At 36.8% G+C, this 20,575-nt stretch overlaps 1 protein-coding gene across 4 annotated transcripts in view; it reads right to left on the bottom strand.

Moving 5' to 3' along the window:
* The window catches only part of dlgap2a (discs, large (Drosophila) homolog-associated protein 2a), a 974,428-nt gene that overhangs the window by 725,743 nt on the left and 228,110 nt on the right, over positions 1–20,575 (bottom strand). For 3 of the 4 annotated variants that reach the window (XM_043678985.2, XM_043678996.2, XM_087978248.1), the window contains exon 1: positions 8,900–9,145. The exons of the other annotated variant lie outside the window; for it this stretch is intronic. The gene's annotated coding sequence lies outside the window, so the exon portion shown is untranslated. Of the gene's footprint in view, positions 1–8,899; positions 9,146–20,575 lie in introns of those variants that run through there. 4 annotated transcript variants of the gene reach the window in all.

The following is a 20,575-nucleotide window of genomic DNA, read 5'->3' as shown; positions in this document are numbered from 1 at the left end:
TTATGAGTTGGCAATGTTGAGCAATGCAGTGTAAGTGTTTTGAGAGAACTGGGTGAGCAGGATTTAGGGCAGGTGATGCGTGCAATAGCGAGAGCAGTAGTGCATCAGTCGGTGCAAACACAGTAATAGAGTGAGAGGTATTGGAGAAAAGATGGTGCTCTCACCCTGGCAAAATGCAAAAGATCATTGACATTTTTCCTGAACAGCTGGGCATTCCTCCAAAAGGTTGAGACTACACTGATGAGGGTGTTGTGGCATCCTCTGCCAGTCCTGAGTGAAAAGGACATTCCTTCTTCTGGACTACCCCATCCACATTACCTACAGGTCCCTATTCCCAAATGGCATCAATTTTCCCTTTCCTGCCAAGTCCAGGACAAATGTCATAAACTGTTCAAGTAGTTCTAGACTAACAGTGCTTGACCAGGTGCACAACAGCCTTTTAAAGATAGCATCAGAAACAGGAATCCCAGGATATCCCAGCAGTGTATCCACGCAGTACTTCCAGCTTTGGCAAATGGGAGGATCAGACTAAGTTTAGATGTTTTGAGCATCAAAGGAATATGTTGGAGTTAATGAGGTGAGTTTGGGATGATAGCCTGGGAAAATTTGCAAGATCTTGCAGAGAGAAATCCTCCACAAAACATGAAGAAAATGACACACTGCTAAAAGATGGCAACATTCAGACTCAGATTCTTCAAGATATAGATGATTATTGTTCCTCCAACATGACCACACTGGGCTCTTAACTAAAAGATTGGAGTTTAAATTCAAATTATTGATTGACATTTTACACTTACAAAATATACATAATTTATTTATACACATGTGACTTCAAAATTCTTCTTCAGAGTTTAAAGATAGCCTTACTGCCTCTGTATGCACAAAACAATTATTATATAATGTCTCCAAGTACATCAGGTATGTTGCTCTAATAGTTATGTTACGAGACTAGACTAGACTAGTAATCCAGAGTTCTGAACCAGTATTCCAAAGAGTGCTGCTACAGATCCTGACAAGGTAATTTGATCATTTGGATCCAGTGAAAAAAAAAATCTATCAGTAAGAACTGGTGTCAATTGAAGCAACCAGGAAATTATAAGATTGTCTTAAAAAATGGAATGATTCAGTCAAGGCTCAATTCTAGTTCTAGTTCTGGGTGAATCAAATTATCCTCTGAAGTAGCTTGGTGAGCCATTCAGTTGTACAAAACAATTAGGAAAAATATCAAGAGCAAGAAGTTAAATTGATCCTGAAGAAATGTGATAGAATTTTGATAGAAAGCAAGAGAAGAAGCAATAAGCTGAAGGGTAAAATTCGAAAAAAGGCACATTGAGAGAGACCCAGATGTGCGTGGACAAATTATTGAAGGTAGCCAGACAAGTTTAAAAATGACAGATAGAGTACAAAAGCAAGAAAGATATGATGAACCTTCTGTAGAACGTTGATTCAGCCAGCACGGTATATTGCATTCAGTTCTGTATACCCTATTTAAAGGAGTGTGTGAACACCATGCAGAGATATTCATGTGAATGATTCTAATAAGGTAGATAGATTAGAGAAGCTGTGGTTATTAATTAACAGAAGGTTAAGGAGTAGTAAGGACACAGAAGAAAGTTTTTGGTGTTGAGCAACAAATGATCCAGTGGAATTCTGAAGGAAACAGTGAGCAGACTGGATCAGCAGCAGCTGTTTATCATAGATTATCATAGAATTCCTATAGAATGGAAGCAGGCCATTCAGCTCATCGAGGCCACACTGCCCCTCTGAAGAGCATCCCACACACTGCCCCTCTGAACAGCACGCCTTAAAGAACCAAGGCAAGAAAAATCTACTTGACCATCTCCTCACCTATCATAGTCAAAGTTCAAACGCAGCATGACCTGGAAAACATTCAGGACTGGCCATTAAATTGCAAAGAACACTCTCACAACACATGTATCTGGCAATGGTCATCACCAGGAAAATAAAGCCAAACTACTTCCCCTGAAATTCACCACCACTGGCATACTGTGCACCACTGACCGAATCAATTATCCAAATGCAGTGGTTATTAGAATAGATTGGATAATATGTGGAGAATAGATCAACTCATGACTCTCCAGAGACTCTGCTACAAAAATACACAAGTCAGGAGTAAGATGTAATATTTTCCTCTTGTTTGGAGAACTGGGGTGCAATACGCTCAAAGTGTTCAAAGCTTCTATGAAAATGTTTACATAACTGTCACTTTGTCCACTAATCTAAACATCCACCCAGGCCTGGATCATTTCTATCTAATAGCAATGGGGCAGCACCTTCACCATATGTACGGCAGAATTAAAAAAACTCCACATATTCATATCCATTTACAAGGACAAGTTGGCATAAAATTGCAATAAATATGAAACAAAACTTAACCGTTTTCACAAATCTTTGATTTTAAAACTCAAGGATATACAACACCAATAAATACAACATTTAAAATTGCCAACACGAGCATTGAGCAATAATTAATGATGCTCACTATTTTAAAAATAGTAAAATAGAATAGCTACTTCAGTCATGGAGGAGGTGAGCAAATGCATGGCAGAAAAAGTATAATGTGGATAAACGTGAGCTTATCTATTTTGGCAGCAAAACCAGGAAGGTAGATTACCTGAATGGCAATAGATCGGGAAAGGGGAGGTGAAACAAGACCTGGGTGTCCATATACGTCAATTACTGAAAGTAAGCATGCAGGTGTAACAGATGTTGAAGAAGGAAAATTGAATTTTGGCCTTCATAACAAGTGTTCGAGAAAGCATTGACAATGAATTGACTTAATCTAATTTATACTTGCTACGATTGTACAGGGCCTTGGTGAGAACACACTTGGAGTATCGGGTATAGTTTTGGTCTCCAAGTCTAAGGCAGGATGTTCTGGCTATGGAGGGAGTTCAAAGGTTTACCAGCCTGACTCCTGGGATGGCAGGACTGACCATGAAGACAGATTGAATTGGTTATCACCATATTCACTGAAGTTTAAAAGAATGAGGAGGCATCTCACAGAAAACTATGAAACTCTAAGAAGACCAGACAAGCATGTTCTCGATAACTGAGATGTACAGAGTTAGGGGTCACAGTCTAAGGATATGGAGAAAGCCATTTAGGACTGAGATGAATAGAAATTGCTTCACCCAAAGAGTGATGACATTATGGAATTTTCTGCACAGAAATCAATTGATGCTGAAACATTGGATGTTTCCAAGCAGGAAAATTTCTTCGATAAAGACATTTTTTTAAAGAGTTGCAGAGATCAAAGTGTATGGGGAGAAATTGGATAATCAGCAATGATCTTATAGAATGGCAGAGCAGGCTTGAAAGGCCAAATCGCCTACTCCTACTCTTATATTCTATGTTTCTATGTTTCTAGTTAAATACAGAAATCTAAAGACTGATCCCAAGATGTGCTGCTCTATTGATAATTCCGAGAACAGGTAAATTCGCTGTGTACCACAATGTTGACATATGTGGAATAGCTTGAAGTTGCTATAATTATACAAAGAATGTTAAGTGTTTAGTTTAAGTATCCTTTTGTAATAATTGGTAATTATTGACAGTTAATCACTGAAAATGAATGGACATTCATGCATTTAGGTTTTAATTATTATTAGAGATTTGGCTTGTTATAAACTTTTCCTATCTGCTACTTCTTCCATCTCCTGATCTATTCTTCTATATCAGTTTTCTTTGTATCTGTTTTGACATTGAACTTACCTAATCTAACTTAAACATCTGTTTAGTCCTTGAGAGGTTATTTATTTCATTATTGTTCAATCTGATTAAGGAAAGTTGGTATGACTTTTCCTGTTCACTCAGATATCTGCATTTCTAGCAATGTGCCACACAAAAAGAAAAAAAACTCTAATATGCAAGGAATGTCTAACAGCAGATACAAGTTATCACAAATGCAGTGTCCACAGCTGTCCAGTTGATATTAGCAATTTTTATTAAACTATACCAACAGCTTGTTTCTGCCAACAATAAGAAGTGGAACCTTGCCAATAGGTTCCCACTGTCAAAAGCAATGCCATTAAATTATTAGAACTCCATATTGTACATTCTAAAAGCGTTCTATAATATCACTCACACTCTTCAACAGACATCATAAGCAGAAAAAAAAAAATCGCCTGCATTCAGCTCGGTCTCTGAATTTTTGATGATTAAACCTACTCAAATGGTAGCATCACTCTTGTATACTCTCACCCTCAATTAGGAGGGTTCCTGAAAATCATACATCATCATCTCATCCATGATACATTTCAACTCACCCACCCATCTGACATAGGAAACTTGACCAAAATGTTACATATTTTGACACAGTATCAAACATTGTACAACCAAGACACAATATTTATTTCCGAGCAATTCAATAACATATGATGATTTTGATCGGTAAATGCATAGGGCCTTTTAGTATGATGAAGCCATTCAGTCTTCTTTGCCAGTGCTGCACTTAGGCTATTCGTTGAGTTTATTTTACATGAATTACAATTTCTTGCTTTCACTGACAATCCAGTACCTTTACGAACATTAATATCAATCATCAGTTATGAAAAATATTCTACATTTTAACTATTTTAGAATGAAAATTTTAAAATCTGCTTTGGATTTACTACTTCTTTAGATAAGCTGACTTTTGTTAAAATTTACCTGCTAGCACCTCAGTCAATTTTTTTTCATCTTCTCAGTTTGAGGGCCTCTAAACCTAGTTACACAAGAGGTTTTTTCACAACTCAGAACATAGACTGATCAATACCATACCTAGACTAGACAACTGCTGAGAATTGAAGTGTCCTGCAATGCTAAAAAGATGAAGGATGATAACTGTATAGAATGTGAAACTTATGCCTTAACTATATTACTTGTAAATGATTATATTCTACATCACATACAGCTTTCTTTTTTATTCCAAAAGTGTTTTAAATTCTAAAAACTACCAGCTACTGTTAGAATGTCTAATGTCTTTTCAGCATCAATGTTGTGTTGCAATAGATGAACAGGAAATGCATTTGTATTACATGTAAACTCCCTTTCCTGCCTTTTCCTACACAGATTTCTGAATTGCTGACAGTTTTTTTCCCACAATTGATCTAGAGAATTTTAAAGGCAAACATACTAGCCAAAGTTGAGATTTCAACTCATGACATCTAATTTGTGACCATAACACCCCGGAACTATTAGAATTCTAAATCTTCCTCCATTTAAAATTTGCAGTGGAAAAACTGTCAATTTTGATCAAATTTCCATTGATTTAAAAGTCTTAACTAGAGTTATTCATAGTATGCAATGCACACAAATAAAAGAATATTCTATTAATTATGCAGAGAAAATGTGACAAAGAGTACTCATATCACAAATTTGTCCATTATGCAAGCAGAGGATTTTAAAAATTTACTTAGTCCCTGGAATGATAACAAGATTTGTTTATTGTTAAACAATGACAGAAAATAGATATCTTCAAATAGCAGTCTGTCCGTCTCTTCTCACAGAAGGTATTTTTTGGCTTACTAGTTGCAGTTTGGACCCAATTTAATTATGTACTCTGACACATGTATTGTTGATTGCTTTACTTGAAAGACCAACTATTAAACTAAATAGCTTACCTCTGTCAGAATAAAATAAATAGCCTAACTATACTATGAAAGTGATGCAGTTTGCTGGTTATTTTGCAAGTTAAAATCATCTTTTTAACAAAATAAATACTGCTAATTACAGTGTTGAAAGTCATACATTTTCGTTTGTATTTTCAAGCATTGCCCAGTAACGTAAATTGGAAAAGAATGCAAGAAATTTAAGCATAATTCGTTGGTTTCACCATGGCAACCATAGCGTGGAGGGTGTGATGCAATTTCAAGAAACAGAAAAATATAATGTAACCAGAGGACCAGTGAGGCGTAGTAGTGAGAAAAAAAAACAATAATTTCTCTCATTATGTAACTGTGCTACTAAATTAGTTGTGTTTTTAATAAATGCATGATTATTAAATTATTAAAGAGGCATGCACCTTTATCTGCACACAAGCTAATTTTCAATTGTGTTTATCTATTTTAAAACAGATTACAGATTTTCTGCAGGTAACACTATTTTAATACAGGGATATAACCTGTTTACAAAGGATAAACATGAAGCGCAAGAGGAAGAATGTTTACATAGATTAGCCAAATAATTTAGCAAACTTTAATAAGAGTGTGGATGTTAGTAGCTTTTGCTGTTTAATTAACAATATGACCAATTTTAGAAATTATGGAACAAGTTAAGGGTCTTTCAACATCACCTTTTCAACATGTTGAGTAAATTTTACACGATTTTGGAGTTGCTTCATAGTTTATTTAATCTCGTCAGGCAGTTGCTTAACAACATGTAACACTTCTGTGAAGAGTAATCGATAGGATTTCTCCTCAGCCTCAAAGGAAATCAGGTTAAATGCTGCAGGATATTGATCCGTCTATCCAGTCTTAACCAGTTGCATTCACAGATATTTTTGTAGGCCTTATAGGATTTATAACATAATTTTGTGAGCAATATGTACTCATGTACATCAGTATCTTAGTTACAAAATAAATTGTAGATGGACCATGTTAAACCTGTAAGACTAAACCTCATAGCAACCCTTGAGAGAAAACTAAATAAGTATAATCTTTAGTCTTCCATAGTCATAGCCAGTCCCGGTAACTAAAGTTTCATTACATGGATCAATCTCTAGATCAACACTCTCAGTATTTTGGGATATTATAGTGGCTCTTTAAGCCAAGGAAAGAATCAATCAACCCAGACAGCTACTTTTCTGTTGGACCTTGCTAGTTTGTTAGAAGTACAAACACAACATTTAAAATATTAATAGTATAGACAGGAAGTTTAGGCTGAAATTCTAGCAGAATAGCAATAAGAGCAATAGTCACTAGGGGATGTTGCCACATATCAATAATATCCTTTAACAATGCGTGAGATGCTGGATCATTTACAAAATCTGCAACATCATCATTTGTTTTCAAGCATATGGAAACATGAACAATTTTAAATTTTCAAAATAAAGTTACAGTTCATATCTTGATTCACAAAGGCATGTGTTAACCAGAGGCCTGAAAAATTAAAATAAACTTTCAGGTCTCATGTCTTTGATCCTTTACTTTTGAAATCCACTTGCCATTTATTGGTTTGAAATAGCATTTGTTCCTGTAGGGGTTATATTTGATGAAACCTATCTTCATTATTTGCATTCTATTCACTATTTGTGTAGCATTTATTATTTTGAAATGTCATAAAGGTCACTAAGTAAAAGTACAGCATTAACAGGATTTAAAGTTCCACTTTAAGGGAATAATTTTAACTTCAAATAGGATTTTAAATGCTGCAGGCATGAAAGCAACGTGGTAGCTTGCAGAATGTGTTTGTATTCAAACTAATATCAATATTTTCTCCATGCAGCCTCTGTTCTTGTAATAATTTCTAAAACAGGAATAAACATATGATTACTGATAAAAATATTGGTTAAAATACACAAAATTTATTCTTTTTAACTATCAATTGGTAAATATGTTGCTACATATGGAAACTAGTAGGCCAAGTGCAACGCATGGGCAAAATGAAAGACAGTTTCCAATTCTTATATCCTTTCCCTGTTTTAAAATAAATACACATAATTATTTGATCAGTGGAGAAACAAACATTCTGAAATGTATTGCAGACATTTTGAAAAACTTAAGAAAATGTACCCATCTTTCTGTGATCAAGCTCTAAATTATTGTTTTGTTTTGTCTCAATAATGGATTGAAGATCGACCAAAGCCCCTGTCTAATGTGCTATGGGTTGTGGTGTTTTCTTCTTGCCTCATCTCACCCAGTAAGATGTGCACTTACTCCTCTACCCCTACATCAGTACAGTTAACTTTCAAACTATTGTTTCAACCTTGTCCTATCCATAGAACCCATTATGGTGGGTGATAGTTGAGCTGTAAATACCTTGGGTCATCAACCAATATGATCTCAATAAGTTTTACAAGAATTTCAGCCAGAACAAATAGCTCACAAAAGCACCACAGATTTTTTTTTTGACACACAGTTGAGCAGATATAATAGATTTGACAAATTAAACAGATATTATCATCTATTATTAATATTGCAAATAAAATGAATAGGTAACCACTCCTGAGCCACTTTAGCAAGGCAAGAATGGGCATGAGTTAATGAAAATAGTGCCTCAATCCTTAGCATGAATTCTGCTTCATTTCAAAAGTTCAAATCTTAAACACTGTAATCATTTGTATTCTTGATACCACTAACTTCTCCTTTCAGGTACAGCGATTTCAGTTTAATTGATGCCTTTTTTGAATATCCTTTTAGTTTTTTTTTCCTAATGGCAACTCCGTAGTGAATATGCAGAATATTGTTTCTGTTTCTGGAAAATAGCATTTGCTTGAGTATAACAGTAGTGTTATATTTGGCTCATTAAGAAAATAAGCAGCAAAAATGATAAGGAAATTTCTCATTAGAATTGCTGTCAAATAAAAGATCACACATTTAATAGTGATCATGTAGTTAATAAACCCACTGGATAAAGGACTTTCTCTGCCAGAGATTCAGCCATGTCTGCCATTACTCTGTGCTTGGATACTGAACCACAGCTGTTACTAGCAACCATGGACCACATTGTGTTGTAACATATCGGAACAATGAATAAGTACAATTCTGAAGAATTATTTCTATCAGTGGCATGACATCCTATCTCAACATTTTAAAGAATGAAGCCCTTTTTAAGCCTGTAACAAGAAAATTTCAGTTCATAAATGCAATCCTGTCACAATTTTTTTGCAAAGGAATCTGATTGCAAAATAAATCCACTGTAAGCAAAGTAGGAACTGAAACAGTTGCCTCTGACTTACCTTTCAAGCCTATGTAATGTACTCCAGTAAGTCCTAATATTTAGGCTATTCTTGCTGACACACAGTAACGTAAAGCATATTCAGCAGAAAAGGATTTTTTTAAAAGGATCAGGCCAGTGATCAAATAGCACATTTATTCCATCCTCTTGTGCACTGTACTTTGGCCAGATTGCTATTCGGGCTGCAAAAAAAACCCACTATACTGCAGCAGTGTGGTTAGCAGAGGATGGCAATGCATGTTCCATATGCAAGGTACAAAGGAAAACCTGGATCTGAACTCCTTCCGTTATGGATTCTGTGTTGTGCAATGCTGTTGATACAGATCTCTTACCCTAGCAATAATAACTCACACTGATGATGCAATTATTAAATCCAAAATATTAATTTGGCATGTTATTTTAAAATATTCTATGTTCTCTGATACGAAATGTGGTAAATATCAATTTGTAAATGATCCTCATGAAGATTTCAACCATTTATTGTGGTGACATCATTCTTTTTGCTTGCCATATATAGAGAACTTCCTCCTCAGTACCATCACCATTGACAACAAACAGCTTTATCACACTGAATGTATTCAGTGGGCAGGATGGCTGATGAGGTCTCATCAATCAGCAGTAGCTGCTGAAGTAAAATCATAAGTCCTGCATGATCATCTAAATGTATTCAAATCAAAAAGGCTCCCATAAGCTGGTGCTGAGGAGTGAATGGGTTCCCATCAAACAAATATGCAAAGGGTAAACAAACCCTTACTGAAATCCTGTACAAAGGTTAAAAATATTGACAATTGTCATGCAACATGAGAATAGTATGTATAAAGAGTACCTTGCAAATAATTTGAATATATGCAAAATCTTCTGAGACACAATGGAAACCTATGACTAAATGATTATTTTGCTCAATGTCAAAAACAAAATTAGGTTCCACACACATATTTTAAAAAATTAAATGCATCATTGTAAAGGCATTTCTCAAAATAACCCAGTAAGATTACAGCTTTTGGAAGATGTAATCCTGAATTTCAGTTCTTGTTTCATATATTTCTAAAAAGCTACTTAACCGCTTAGAATACTTCTGGTCATTATAATTATATGAACTAATTACTCACAAGCTGCTGTATCACCACCATGGAAGCCACTTTGGTCCAACACTTTCTTTCATGTACCGATGAATGGTTTTGGTTCAACTGAATGAATGGCTAGAGATTATCCTTATAATTAACAGAAAATGTGGAAGGCACCAAATACAACATGCTTCCCTCATGCTCCAGAATAACTCCAAATACAATTAGCTCAAGTTAAAAGAGGCCCCTGAAACTGAAAATCTGAAACATCAAGAGCAACTAACACTTTCTTTTAAAGAAAAGAGAAACCACAGAAAGTTATGGATTTGACCAGTGTAATCATTTCCATTTTAAAGTTGTAGTTAATTGGAAGCCTACTTTGGTCTTTGTTAGTTGCTGTAGTAACTTGGGTTGAATCATAAATAGTTCCACCATCTCACTTTTTAAAAAAATTAACACACAATACTTCATCTTCTAATGGGAACCTATGTTCACCTGCATACCCTAAGCACGGTCAAAATGCAGGGGCTATACTACTCACTGCTTCATTAACCTATCCTCCTCAGTGAGACGTAACAACCTCCTTGCATAAAACATTCCGCATCTATCCAACATGTTTGGTGTATTTGGTTTTAAATGTTAAACTGAGGCCTGGTCTATACTCAGAAATAACTAAGAAAAAACTCCAAGGTGTTATTCCAATAAGAGTGTGAAGATGTTTCCTGTGTTCAGAACAATACTAACTTCTCAACAATGTTACTAAAACAAAGTAATTTATCTCATTGGTAGTTGTGAGCTTTTTCTGCAGGGAAGGTAGCTGTGGTGTTCACTATACTTCAGAAGTAATTCAGTGGACATGCTGAATTTGTGAAGTATAAATAAAGTTGATCCTTTCTTTTCCAAGAGTTCACTTCTCAACATGACATTAAGAAAAGGTGTCAACTGGATTGTAACCTTACAGATGCCAATTTTTACACCTTATGATACGGTTTTCCTTCAGATAGGCTTACATTGGTTATTCAAAAACCCCACCTAGCAAAAGCAAAGAACTTATTTGACTCTTTTCCCTCTGCCCTTTAGAAATACACTTTCTCAGGCATTTAACTGACCATCACTGCATGTTCAACATCAATCTTGAATCACCTTTAATATCCTTCTGTATTAAACCTGTCATTACAAGGTAAAGGTTCAGCCTTTGGTAACCTTTTATTGAGCCTTTACTTCCATCCTTCTGGACAAGGATCCTTCATTGCCATGATGTCAGTACTTAAGGATTTCAAGCCGCAAAATACAAAGCAACTACAAAATTTTGAATTTTCTAATTGTAAATGAGGCCTACATAAATAATTGGTGTATTATTTCAAAGAAAACCCAGCAATATATGCTTGCAGTTTCATATTGTTTGATAAGAAGTAAGATTCAGCTGCAAAAAAATGATACTACAGTTCACTTTTTGTTAAGACTGCTTATGGTGACCCCTAACATCAAAGAAATGACTGCAAAATCTAAGCAATAGTATCAGATGGCATTCTCATAGCCCATAATATATTCGCTTTACTCAGTAAAGTCATGTGTGAGAGTTAATAGAAAGCATACTGTACACTAAGACTGCTGTTGGTCCCCTTAAATTCTGTTTTTGGAACATGATGCAGAAATGTTTACCACGCAAGTGTGAAACAGGATCCAAGTTTGTTTTTGAATTAGAAATTCACCTGTTCTATTACTGTATAGGTTCTGTATCCATTAAACAGAGTATTTTTAATGCAGTCAGATGGCATCACAACATGTGATGTTGGGTATAAAGGGTACCTATCTCACCTTCAGCAGCAGTAAATATAACAGCTTGCAGTTACTGCATAATTGTTTTACAAAATAGGTAAAGACCAAACCCAGTATATTGGTACACTTGCTATCTTATAGCAGCATTAAAAGTATGTATTGCTAATACACATCAAGTCTTCAAAAAGAACACAATCTTCGACATATTAATTACAAGGGCTAACAAAAAAGGAAGACATTACACTGTTTTTACACGAAAACATCACCATCATCTACCAGTGGGAAACTGATTAAAGTTATGATTTCCCAGTGGGTAAGTTCTTGATTGGCATGGGGAATATTCACATTAGGATGGAGGCTTAATCAGAGAGCTCCAGTTTTAAGACAGCACCTAACTGGACCATAAGGTAAATACTTAGGGCAGCACCTCTACAAGAAGGTCTAAGGTTTATTCTCAGGAAACCTTCTAAGATTTCAGAACCTCAACAAATTTTTTTTATGAACTTTAATGAAAGAACGGAAGAGACAGCCTGGATACCAGTTGATTGCAGCTGCTTTTTCGCTTCCAGACAGTTAATTTATCCCCATCTGTTACATTGGAAAACTTGAAAATTGCTTCCTAACACTCAGCATGTGCCATGCTCTTAATAAGGCTAATTGTGGAGACCCTAGCCTCAAACCAAACCTACCCCCTCCCAAAGTCCAGTGTTGAGAAGGGCCTCATGCAGCTGACACACTGTCTAGTCTCCAATCCCAACCAGAAGGGTCTCTAAAAATTCAGCCCATATAGTTCACAGTTGATACAAGAAATCTTTGTATCTGAATGTTACTAAAACAGGCTTCCTCGCTCATTTTGCATTTTGACTTTTCTTACCGACTGAAACATTATGTTTTTTGTCCATCACTTCAACTATATAATAGAATGCAAATGGTTAGATGAATTGATGCAATGGAGAAGGATATTCAATAGTATATCATTTGTTACACCTATGATTGTCTAACTTTGTATTAAACAACATATAGGCTGATTGTCGATTCCTCTGCATTTGCCATAAGAGGACGAACATCCATGATTGGCTTCAAAAATCCTCTATTACAAAGGTGTGAAGCTGTATCAATATGCAGGTGAATTATGAGGGTGAATTTCCACATGGATGCTACAATCACAATTGTATACAGCAGTGGATTCAAAACTCACAGATATCTCCATGGATACACAGTGTCAAGTTTCTCAAGTCCAGCCCTAATTATTCATTCATGGAGAGTTCCTAGAAAACTACGGGCAGTGACAAAATGTAAATGAATGTGGGCCACTTAAAAAGGTAAATGGGTGGGGCCAATGATAGAAAGAGACAATGTGATCACTTCATGAAACCTAAGGCAAAGCAAATAATTATGGAGGCTGGAAACAGAGGCTACAACTAAGAAATAGCATGGGTAGTATCAAAAGATCTGCTTACAACCATTTGAAATAAGTAGACTCCTCCAGGAGGCCAGTGCAATGAAACATGTCTAGTTTGGCACTCCACACCTCTACTCTCAGAAAATAGTAATGCAGCTAACCTTGGATTGCAACAGACAAGATTACAAAGAATATTGGCACAACTTGGAACAAATGATTTTATTGGCAACTTGCTTAAAATACTGTATTATTTTGCAGCACTCTTTATGATGTAAATTTCCCAGGTATATGTTCTTAAGATATTGCCTGACAAGCAATTCTAGATTTATTTTACTGACCCACAGAAACATTCTACACACACACTTGCACCTTTTCTTTTGCTCTCTATATGCACAAGCTCCAGGAGAGAATTCAAGTCACAAATCAACAAATACTGTGGCATACTCAGGCTTAGATTGCTTGAAACATAAAATTACTTTTAACAACACAACCACATACTGACATGTCAGGTAGCATGGACACATTCCTATCAATATGTCTTCATGTAATGGGACTAGATTCATTTAGATTACCTGGTCGGCATGGACAAGTTGGACTCAAGGGTGTGCTTCCACGCTGTACAACTCAAAGAGTCTATGTAAACCAAACAGCAGCAGTGATTTGACTTTGGGCTGAAGGATATCTGAAATACTTATTTGATGCATTTTTTTGTCAGCATATTAGATGATATTGCATATTATCCATATAATAGCCTGGAAGGAGGTGGAAGCAAAACATTTTGGGATGAGATAGCCATCGCTATCACTACAACCTGTTGATGGCTGATGGCCTTGCAGGAGATAGTGTAAGCTCTGCCCAATGCTTACACGCAGACTGCTACCTCCTGCCAGGTAGGTGTGCCAGAGCCTGCAGCTGTACTTAGTAGCATAATGGAACATATAGGGAGATTAGCTCAGGTGCCAGCTGCTCCCTTTGGCATCCCTTTTTCATTTCACACCATTTCAACCATGAAGAACTATAATTGGAGCATTTCAAAACCAACCTGTTATTAATTTCAATTTGATTTATTGACCACCATAAGAATCTATTTAAATACCTCATTGCTACCTGAATTATTATGAAAAGGTGTACCGTAAAAACAGCTCTTTTTAAATATCCCTTATTTTCTAGCTCTTCCTATTTTGTGGAAGTCTGTAATTGTTTCAGCTACCATTGGTTTTTATGGTAAATTAACAGATCAGTTTACAATTTCATGTCCCTCAGAGACATTGTTAGAAAGAAGAAATAAAAGCACTAGAAATTAAAAATTCTTTTTAAAAGGTATTAAATATAAACTGTAATCTGGCAGATTAAATAACTAGGGGTTCTCTGTTCTATACAAGATGGATGATCAGAACACTGCATGCTTCTATCCTATTTGGACAAAACAAAATCTTGCAAGACTACATTTAATTGCACTGTAATATTTAAAACATTTTTAGTTGAGGTACTTCAGATTGACTTAAAGATATTTGATTCAGAAAGGAGAAGGAGAATAAATAAAGTCTACTTAACATATTTGGAGGAAGGAATTGAGTGCATGGCTACTAAATTTGGTGATGTAGGTAAGTTGTTAAGTTGAGAAGGAGAACATAAAAAGTCTTGAGAACATAAATAGGTTGAGTGAATGTATGAAATTTGGCAATCTGTGTGTAATGTCAACTTTTGTAAATATGAAGTTATCCACCTCGGCAGAAAGGAAAGTGGAATATTTAAATAGAGACAAATAGCATAACTTGGAGGTGCTGAGTGATCTGGGTATCCTGGTACATGAATCGCAAAAGGTGTAGGAAGTGACTGGGAAGAAAAATTGAATAACTCCAGAGAATAATGGACCAATTAGCTTAACAGGGATGATCAGAAAGATAATGGAAGCTTACTCGAAGCAATGGAAACAGACTTTCTTTTGCATAGCACTTTTCATATCCAGCAACATCTCAAAGAGATGTACAGCCCAGAAGCCATGTTTGAAGTGTAGTCAAAGGGTAATATAGGAAACACAGCAGCCCGTTGTGCTCTAAGCAAAGTTTTGATGTAATGGTCAGTTGATCTGCTTTTTGTGATGTTGATTTAGGATAAATATTGGCCAGGACACCTAATGTTCCTGCTCTTCATCAAATATGTTTCACACAATGTCTCATTGAAGAAACTGGCATTAGAAAGGTGAGGTAGGGGTGATGTTGGCAGCATTGGTGAGAGTGAGGGTAGGGAATGTTTGGCAATAAGAGCAAGGTTGTTGCTATCAGTTGGCATTCCCAATTTCCCAACCCTAAACTCAACCTCCCTCATCACACCAAACCCCCCAGAGTAGCTCACAGACAGTCTACATGGGTTTATTTTTCATGGTCCCACATTCCAGCAGGATTGTCCAGAGCTGGGCTGATTCCAATGGCAGTAAAATGAAACTCCTAAGGAGCCATCAATTGTCCAATTAAGGGTCTAAATTGGCAGCCAAGTGAGAAAGCACCTGAAATTAAAAGGGGCTGCTCACACTCATACTGATAAGATGCTCTCTCTATCCAAGCATGTCACTCAAGAGGGCAGTCTATTCAGCTCAAATCTGGATTAGAAGCTTTGGCTTTGTACACCACCTATTGGACTCTAACACTACCTGTATGAGATAATAAACTTTCAATTTAAAGTTTTCAGTCATTTTCTATATATGTTTTGCATGAGTACACTTACATTTCTTTTATTAATTTGTATCCAAATTAGAACACAGAAAACTAAAATGATTCACTTCAAGAAGGAAATCCTCTCATGATTGTATCATTTTTCAAGTAAGAAAAAGGTTCTCAATGTTGAAAAAATTAATTAATTTACATAGCATGGCCTGAGGTACAATCAACTTTGAAAAAGAATATTTAATGGGTGGTGAATGCTCGATTTTTGTTTTCACTGAAATGGCAGTTGATCCACTTCCTCCCACATTACACCATTCCAAATATATTTTTCAACTCCACTGTTGCTACAGGGGATTGTTAGTCATAGTAACTATTGCTGCAGAACTGTTTACTGAAGAAGGAAACATTATAAATAAGTACAGAAGGATCTTGTATTTGTATAGCAACTTCCATGGCATCAAGATGGCCAAAAAATATTTTTAGACAACCAAGTGCTGGTCTTCAAGCACATCACTATTGTAATAAAGGAACATAGCAGTCAATGTTTACACAAACCCCCCATAAAGAGCAATTAGACAATGACCAGATAACCTGTTTAGGTATCAAGGTTGAGAGATAATCATTGGCTGTGACACTAAATTCCCCAATTCTGCTTCAACTGATACAAGAGGATCTATTCCATCTAGCAATCCCACCTCAGAATTGCACCGAAGTCTCAGTCTAGACTTTGTGCTCTAGTCTTTGAAATGGGACTCTCTCCATGCCCATCTTGACCCAAAGGCAAGAATGCTGTCCTGAATTCTACAGCTAACAACCGTTTTCAAAATATTTTGTTATGTTTTAAGTTTTGGTCCTCATAAAAACTGACCGTGAAACCTTCTGAAACAACACGATTTATTCAACGACTGTGGGACAATTTGAATCATAGAATCTTCGTAGAATCCCTACAGTGTGGAAACAGGTCCTTCGGCCCAAGTCCACACTGACCCTCTGAAGAGTAACCCACCCAAACCCATTTCCCATTACTCTACATTTACCCCTGATGAATGCACCTAACCTACACATCACTGAACACTATGGCCAATTTAACATGGCCAATTCACCTAACCCGCACATCTTTGGATTATGGAAGGAAACCGGTGTACCCAAAGGAAACCCATGCAGACACAGGGAGTATGTGCAAATTCCACACAGATAATTGCCCAAGGCTGGAATCGAACGCAGGTACCTGGCACTGTGAGGCAGTAGTGCTAACCACTGAGCCCCGTGCCGCCCCAATTTGGGAATAATTACTTTGGTAAATAAGTCATTTTAGCCATGGTCAGCTGACATCCATGTCTGACAACATGAGAGAAAGCATGAATAAGACAGCAATAAATACAAAACACATGCATAAACATGACAAAGTGTTCATTAGAATCACCCAAATTTGCATTGAAATGTTAGCACCCAGCTCCTCCTCTGACACACAGCAACCAGAAAAAAATGAACAAAATCTCTTCCACCTGGATGTTTGCTGCTGAATGAAATGATATACCACATAGAGTCAATATTTCAAACTTCCAATTTACCATGTTATGTAACAATATGCTTGGTATTCCTGTCAAAACATGAAACTTACTTAGCCAAAGAACAAGTGGTAATTGGATATGCCAAATGACAGTCTATTAAATTTAGGGTGTAGGTTTGCTTGCTGAGCTGTAGGTTTGAAATCCAGATGTTTCATTACCTGGCTAGGTAACATCATCAGTGGCGACCTCCAAGTGAGGCAAAGCTGTTGTCTCCTGCTTTCTATTTATATGTTTGTCCTGGATGGGGTTCCTGGGGTTTGTGGTGATGTCATTTCCTGTTCGTTTTCTGACAAACTTAAAAGACCCAGTACAACCCATGGACAAAACCAACGTCATCTACAAAATTCCTTGCAAGGACTGCCACAAACACTATGTAAGACAAACAGGAAGAAAGTTAGCCACCAGGATACACGAGCACCAGCTAGCCACTAAAATATACGACCCTCTCTCCCTCCTAGCCCTATACACGGATGAAAAAAAACCACCAATTCGACTGGGACAACATATCTATCCTGGGACAGGCTAAGCAAAGACATGCCAGAGAATTCCTAGAGGCCTGGCATTTCAACCACAACGCCATAAATAAACACATAGATCTAGGTACCATCTATCAACCCCTCAGAAAACGAACAGGAAATGACATCACCACAAACCCCAGGAACCCCATCCAGGACAAACATATAAATAGAAAGGAGACAACAGCTTTGCTTCACTTGGAGGTCGCCACTGATGATGTTACCTAGCCAGGTAATGAAACGTCTGTATATCAAACCTACAGCTCAGTGAGCAAACCTACACCCTAAACCTCAACCTGAGCTACAGACCTTCACAAACCTTGCACTCTATTAAATGTTCTTCCATCACTTAGGAAGTCAACCAGAGCAAGGTCGATGTAGGTATTGCTCTGACATTAAATCAGCCAACCATCTTTTTATCCTTTTAGGTGCCAAGGCAATGAGAGATTTAACACTATGAACCTACAACTTGACATTGTGGCCATGAAAGCTGTGCATTGATGAGCTGTCAATTTACAATTTACATACAAATAACATCTGTCAAATGCTATCAAGCAGCAACATACACATTGGAGTACAAATCAAAAATTGGACATGACAAACATCTACTATACTTGTTTCACTATGAAACTTCTTCCATCCTTGTTTTACCTCCCGAATATTTAAATTCTTGAAGTAGCTGGTTCAGCAATTCTAGGAATTACCTGCCTGGAGAAGAAATCGGTGACAATGACTCACTTAAATGATATTTTTGCCAGTTTTACCAATACATTCTCAAAATTAATAAATAGTCAGAAAAAGTAGTCTAATCATATTTTGCTGTATTTAGACCAATAATCAAAGAGATGTCAGTATGCATTGCCTCTAAATGAAACTTGCTACTATGACAAATTCTGAATCCAGCTGACCAGTAAATTTCATTTTCATACAAATTCCATCTATGAATAATTATATAATAAATGAGTGCATATAATAACACTCAATACTTGTGATTTTCATTGTGAATTCATATTATATTCATGATGTGGAGATACTGGGATTGGACAGTGGTGGTCAAAGTCAGAAGGACTTCAACTGACTAAGCGGCAGCGCTCCAAATGCTTGTGATTTCAAATAAACCTGATGAACTATAACCTGGTGCTATCTAACTTCTGAACTTATATTATATTGGCAATGCAAAGGTTATGAAGCCTGAAGACTTCTGTCATACAGGAGGACAATGATATTTTATTGATTGTGATTTTTTTGAATTTTCCCCATAGCTTTGCAATTTTTTTCTTCCTTAAATGAATATTAAAAATAATGTTTAATAAAAATAAAGTTGAATCCAGGATGGCATCATGTGGTCACAGTACCTAAGAATCAATTAACTGTATACCCGATCAAGAAGTCAGCACCAAAACCTTCTGATCCATGGTTTAAATGTCTGGTTGTGATTACATTGGAGAGGAGATTTACTATGATGTTGCCTGTCTGGACAATTTTAGTTACAAAGAGAGATTGGATAGACTGGGGGTGTTTTCCATGGAACAGAGGAGACTATTGGAGGGGAGATATTCCCCTTGTTAAAGGGATCAATGACAGGGGACATATATTTAAAGGTAATGAACAGGAGGTCTGGAGAAAATGTGAAGATATTTTCACTCAGATGATAATGGGGATCTGGAACTCAGTACCTGAAAGGATTATAGAGACAAAATCCTCAAAACATTTAAGTAGTATTTGGATGTGCACTTGTGACGTCAAAGCACATAAGGCTCTGGGCCAAATAGTGGAAAATAAGATTAGGATAGTTAGGTGGTTGTTTATGACCAATGTAGACTCGATGGGTCAAAGGACCTTTTCCTGTGGTGTAGACCTCTTTGACTATACAAGGAAGTGCCTCTTCCTGCCATTGATAGTAATGACCCCAGCTGCACAATAGACTGTCACCACATGGCATGTATTGTAGTTGAAACTGTGTAACTAGCTCAGCAATACCAAGATTTCAGATGCTCAATACCAGTTCAAGGGACTTGATATCAGGAAGGGGAGAAGGGAGCAGCCCTGCTCTTACTATGAACCCCCTGAACCACCCCACACTGAGAAGCCACACCTTCCCCTATGCACCACATTGCTGTCCTGTGGCCTTAGTTGCTGCAAAAACCTGGGGTGCAGAGGGGTATTTTTCCTAAGGCAGCTACTACTGCCTCTGTAGGGTTGCCAATCACAAGCGTTGTTGGACTTGAATTGTTCGACAGCTCTCAAGGGGCAGCCCCCCCCCCCCCATGGGATTTTGATTTCCATTAAGGAAGGCTTATTGGTAGCCCTGGCACTGCCTGATTGGCTTCTGGTTTGGCTAGCCTTCCTGAAAAAGAGGCAGAACAGACCATTCATTGCCTCTCCAGCTGGCAGGCAAGACTCCTGACATCGCAATAAGATTCTCTCATTTCTGATGTTGACCAAACAAACCTACATGGTGATGATTTTTGATCCAAACCTTCAATGGATCATCCCAAAGAACTCAATAATGCAGGAAAACCTGGAGGGGAGCAGCAAAGGAATTATGAGCAGAAGGCATGTCCCTTTTTTAATAACACTGACTTGTTCTCTGGTAAATGTTATAATCTTCCCGTGTGTTAGTTGATGAGTGAATGTGTAGGTGTGTAAGTGGGTAAGTTAAGCAAAGTTTGTGCGTAAAAGA

Source organism: Chiloscyllium plagiosum, unplaced genomic scaffold (genome assembly GCF_037043375.1).
Source record: "Chiloscyllium plagiosum isolate Xiang-an unplaced genomic scaffold, Cpla_swu_hap1 HiC_scaffold_3, whole genome shotgun sequence".
In the NCBI taxonomy this organism is placed as follows: domain Eukaryota; kingdom Metazoa; phylum Chordata; class Chondrichthyes; order Orectolobiformes; family Hemiscylliidae; genus Chiloscyllium; species Chiloscyllium plagiosum.
Note: the sequence above shows the minus strand (reverse complement) of the source record. Positions and strands in the feature narration are given on the sequence as shown.